This window comes from Camellia sinensis, chromosome 5 (genome assembly GCF_055761805.1).
Source record: "Camellia sinensis isolate YWXY chromosome 5, ASM5576180v1, whole genome shotgun sequence".
Classification (NCBI taxonomy): Eukaryota; Viridiplantae; Streptophyta; class Magnoliopsida; order Ericales; family Theaceae; genus Camellia; species Camellia sinensis.
The window spans coordinates 189039929-189045928 of NC_138965.1; the positions used below are offsets into that span (position 1 = coordinate 189039929).

The 6000-nt window shown below is 38.2% G+C and overlaps 1 pseudogene; it reads left to right on the plus strand.

Annotated features, from left to right (window-relative positions):
- Positions 1–1157: 1157 nt before the first annotated feature.
- On the plus strand, positions 1158–2522 carry LOC114297807 (LEAF RUST 10 DISEASE-RESISTANCE LOCUS RECEPTOR-LIKE PROTEIN KINASE-like 1.1 pseudogene; annotated as a pseudogene).
- Positions 2523–6000: the final 3478 nt, after the last annotated feature.

Here is a 6000-nt window from a genome sequence, read left to right on the forward strand (position 1 = left end):
GCTAAGTGACCGTAGTCACCAAGACTTGGGTTTTGTGAATCAAATCATTGAACAATTTGAATATTGATCAAATTACCTCATTGTCTTTTCAATTAAAATGTATTGCTACGCTGTTTATTTTCAGCTATGAAACCATCTTACAAATAATTGTTCATTTATTGAATTGTAGCAAAAATTATATTTATTGGTTATCGACTAACTATTTTTTTTGTATACTTGATCCAGCTAGCAGTGATGGTTGGTTATTTACTAGGCTGTCTAGCTTACCCTTATTTTATTTTATTCTTTTTCAGATTCTGAGGAATAGAGCTGCACGGGATTTTTACTTGTGGGAGTGCCGAGAGTAGGACTATGATTTAAGTACTTGGATTATTGTTTTGTTAATGGATTTTATTAGTGGACTTGGTGGACAATTTCATAGGATAAGAATTATCAATTTTTATGGATTTTAGCATTATGATAATTAAGGATTTAATTGGAGCATTTTACATTGTTGGTTATGTGTTGGACTCTTAGCCTTGCATGCTCACTTAAATGAGTGTGCGGCGTTGTCACGAAGCTTGGGGCGTGACAAATGTCGTGAATGTCACCTTAACAGAGGCCAATGTCATGGTCCAACGTTTCGATGCATAATGGATGAGAAACAAGGTATTGGAATTTCTACAAATACATGCTGTTATTTCTGCATTAATCCACATAAACCGAACCCAAAATCTTTAATCTATAGCTGTCTGGTCCATATTACCCTGGTGCGTTTTAATTGAAGTGCTGTTTTTCTCCTTCAGTTAACCTCAAGCATTCAAAATATACAAAGTATACAATACTTATGCATTCAATTTTTTTTCCACCCATCTTTTCAAACATGACTAACTGATTTTTCTCTCCTCCACATTGGTTGCAGGAAGAATTCACTTGTCATTCATTCTAGGAACGGGTAATTGATCTCTGATCAGGTTTTTTTTATAGGAGTAAATATGGATGTATTCATTTTACATAAAATTTTCATATGTTCTTTATTCATATGCAACATTCATCACATGTTTTCAAATTTTGAGGATTCAATCTACCAACTTCAAGTGATCAAAACTTGTTTTTGCTTCCCTGGCTCCCCGTTGCTTTTTATTGTTGCTTTCATGAGTATTATGAGTGAATCAAACATGACAACACCTCTATTTTCTTCAGCCATACCTGGAGGCGTTACCGTACTAGTTGGCTTGCTCATACTTACTATCTGGTGTAACAACAAATGGAATTATGTCTCTTCATTCATATTTTCAAGGAACATTTCTTCCGATCCCTCCTCAAAAGCATACCTTAAAGGTGGTAGTGTCTACTTTGGGATCCCTGTCTCCTACACTGAATTAGAAGAAGCTACTAATAACTTTGATCCCTCTAAGGAATTGGGAGATGGAGGTTTCAGCACTGTATACCATGGTAAGAAGGCTTAGAATTCTTCTATGTAGCATTACCAAATTCACATTTGCAATTAGCATGTTCATATTCATATTCTATATTCACACTACTCATGCCCATGACACAATAGTTGATCTTTTATCAATCAGGAAAACTCCAAGATGGACGGGAAGTTGCAGTCAAGCACCTATACGAGAACAACTATAAGCGAGTAAGCCAATTCATGAATGAAATTGAAATCCTCACATGTTTGCGCCATCGCAACCTTGTGTCCATTTACGGTTGCACCTCTCGCTTGAGCAGGGAACTACCCCCGTCTATGAGTACATTCCTAATGGCAATGTTGCTGATCATATACACGGTCATCGAGCAAATGATTTCCCACTTGTATGGCCTATTCGCATGAACATAGCCATAGAAACTGCACGTGCACTAGCTTACCTCCATGCTTTTGACATCATCCACCGTGATGTGAAGACTGACAACATACTCCTCGACAACAATTTGTGTCAAAGTCGCAGATTTCGGGCTTTCAAGGCTCGTCCCCAATAATGTCACTCATGTCTCTACAGCTCCATAAGGGACTCCTGCTTATGTTGATCCACGATATCACCAATATTACCAACTCACTGACAAGAGTGATGTTTACAGCTTAGGGGTTGTGCTAATTGAGCTTGTATCATCAATGCCAGCTGTTGACATTAGTAGGGGTAGGGATGAGATTAATTTGGCTAACTTGGCGATAAACAAATCCAAAATCGTGCATTTAATGAGTTAATTGACCCATCTCTTGGGTTTGAGTCATATTCTTCGATTGAGAGGATGACTACAATGGTTGCAGAGGTGGCTTTCTGGTGCTTGCAACTTGAAAGGAAATGAGGCCTACAATGGAGGAGGTTTTGGAGGCTTTGAAGGAAATTCAGGAGACCAAAGATGAGAACACTGGGGAAGTAATAGACAATGTTGAGCTGTTGACGAGTGCACGGCCGCCTCCTTCGCCTGAGGGTGATAATATTGTGTTGTTGAACAATGGCAAGGAGCCACCTTCACCACATTCTGTGACTGATAGATGTGTTAGTTGCTCTTCCACATCCATTTCTAGTGGTTAAGGTTTCATTTCATGTGCAAGCAAGTGGTTTGTATTTCTTTTTATTTTCATTTGGTCATCTTTGTTGTTGATATAGATATAGATCAGCTAATTATGTTCAGGGAATGTATAAATGGAGCTCTCTTCTGTATTCATGTTCATATTTGGAGATATTTGAAGTCATGGCTCAGTTCACATTGAAATTTTGTTGGCTTTCTACCAGTCTAGAAATTATATGATCTTTATCACTTTTTTGATTTGGGTAAAAGGAAATGGATGACAAGAAGTTTAAAAGAAATACTGAACTTGAAAAACCAAAATATTAGGGTTATTTTGTATTAAGAGTTACTAATAAGCTGTGCCAATGGTTGGATGGCTCATAATGGTTCAGATAAAGATACAAAGAAATGAAACTTGAATACTCGTTTTGTTTTTTGTTTTTTTAATGCAATAACATGCATAAGACATCTATTTGTTCAATAGAGCCTATACTCTGTTAATTTCCATTTTTGGATTAAAATATTGGGGAAGCGGGAAAAGGATGTATATTGGTCCTCTCAATTTATCTGATAAAGACGACCCAAAAAAAAAAATTAGTCACGTAAATGGGGGATTACTTGTTTTGTGTATGTTTAGAAATTGCTGCCATGTGATTCCAGTTGAGAAAAGGGAAAACTATTAAAAGTGGGTTGTGTTGTTCAAATTTTGAAATTAAATAAATAGATTTATGAAGAAATCAAATTATATATATACTAAGAACACATACTAATAATTACAACTAAATTTCAACAGAAATACACAAAACAATAAAAGGGTAAAGAGACGAAACCGAAGCCTGCACGGAAGCAGTTTCCTTAAAACAGATTTCGCCGCCTCACTGGTCGAGTGCTTGAGGAATCCCGGCGTCTGTCTCCCAGGATACGACGGTCAAAACCAGCTACGGCAGAAGCACTCTCTGTCTAGCTTAGCGAACAAAACAGTGGCAGCACTCTCTCACTGTAGGAACTTTCAGGCAAACTGACTTGTGAAAATGGAAGTAAAAATTTCTGTGTTTGAGACTTGACAGGAGGGTCTCAATTTATACATGTATAGGGGAGAGAGGAAGAGCCTCCAGCCTTCATGGCTGTTCATAATGCACCATTAACCTCTGCAATAAAGGCAGGAGTTACAAACCCCATTAATGCAGGAGTTACAAACCCCATTAATGCACTATTAAACTCTGTAATAAATGCAGGAGTTACAAACTTCATTACCTTTTTTCCATGAAGCTAACTTCATGAGGTAATTTCTCATTCAAATCTCAATGGTTTTTGGCCATTCTATCTGTGGTGTAAAGATCTCAATGCAAAGTATCTAGACTCACTTGGACCCAACACAATAGATGGTTGGGACCCACTTTAATATTTAATTAAAGTCACCAAAAAACCTGGTTCAGCGAGTGGTTTCAAAGAATCTTGGCCTCCCAATTCTTCTAGAAGCGGCCCCACTTCACACTCACATAGGTGACTCTACTTGAGTATCCTGCTATACTCAGCTCAATAGCTTAACACACTAGAGTCATTAAAAGTTCATCTTAACCTGTACACTTGCAGGTATCACTGATAGAAGGAATGGCTGGAGGTTTAACCTTCTCAGTGACATACCACCGTTACACGCAATTAGGTTGTCCCATTGAACCTAGATCTTGGGATCTCCAGTCAACTAGGTTGGGTTTCCATTCCGGTAACTTCCAAAGGCCTCAACCCCATTCCTTTTGATGACGTTTCGACTAACACTCGATTTAAACCTTTGGTTAGCGGATCCGCAATGTTGTCCTTAGACTTTACATAGTCTATAGAGACAACTCCATTCGAGAGTAGTTATCGTATGGAATTATGTCTACGACGGATATGTCTAGACTTTCCATTATACATATTACTCTGTGCCCTACCAATTGCAGATTGACTATCACAATGAGTACAAATAGCAGGCACAGGTTTGGACCAACTTGGAATATCTTCAAGGAAATGGCAAAGCCATTCAGCTTCTTCCATTGCTTTATCCAAAGCAATAAACTCTAATTCCATCGTTGATCTAGATATACATGTTTGTTTGGAAGATTTCCAAGACACCGCTGCTCCACCAAGAGTGAACACATATCCACTAGTGGACTTTGAGTCCTTTATATCTGATATCCAATTTGTTTCACTATAGCCTTCAAGCACCGCTGGATATCGAGTATAATGCAGCCCATAATCCCGAGTGTAGCGTAAATACCTTAACACGCGCACAATACCCTTCCAATGAGAAGCATCGGGATTACTTGTGTATCTACTAAGCCTGCTAACCGAATAAGCTATATCCGGCCTAGTACAACTCATCAGATACATTAAACTTCCAATTACCCGAGAATATTCTAACTGCGAGACACTTTCATTATTATTCTTGGTAAAATGTAGACTTAAGTCTATAGGTGTCGATGACACACTCGTATCGGATCCACTAAACTTCTCAAGTATCTTATCAACATAATGAGACTGAGATAGTACAATTCCGTCAGAGATTCTGGTAATCTTAATTCCCAGAATAACATCTGCAATGCCCATATCTTTCATGTCAAACTTAGAGTTTAACAACTTCTTGGTAGTTTTGATCATTTCATCGTTACTACCTATAATGAGCATATCATCAACATATAGACACAAAATGACATAACCTCTGTCAGTGTCTTTGACATAAACACACTTGTCATATTCGTTGATTCTAAACCCATTTGACAACATTGCGTTGTCAAACTTCTCATGCCATTGTTTAGGCGCTTCCTTCAAACCATATAAAGATTTGACAAGTTTACAAACTTTCCTGCTTTGCCCTGGAGCTGAAAATCCTTCAGGTTGCTCCATGTAGATTTCTTCATTTAAATCTCCATTTAAGAAAGCTGTCTTTACATCCATATGGTGAATTTCTAGATTGCGCAAAGCAGCAATCGCAATCACCATCCGAATGGATGTTATCCTAGCAACAAGTGAGTACGTATCAAAGTAATCCAGGCCTTCTCGTTGCCTGTACCCTTTGATAACGAGCCTCGCCTTATACTTGTCAATAGACCCATCGGCCTTCATCTTTCTTTTAAAAATCCATTTGCAGCCTAAAGGCTTACAACCTGGAAGTAAATCTACCAACTCCCAGGTGTGGTTCTGTAAGATGGAGTCAATCTCACTTTTGATCGCTTCTTTCCATAATGGACTCTCAGGAGAAGTCACAGCTTCGTGGAAAGTTTGAGGTTCATTCTCAACCATATAAGTTAAGAAGTCTGGACCAAAAGATTTGGATATCCTAACCCTTTTACTCCTTCTGGGCTCATCTAAAACCTCAATTTGATCATCACCTGAATCATCAATATGATCATCCTCACTAGCAAGCTCATCAAATTTCTCCAAAGACCTTGGAACCCTTTCATGGGTTCGGCAAGGAAAAATGTCTTCAAAGAAACATGCATTCCTTGACTCCATAATGATATT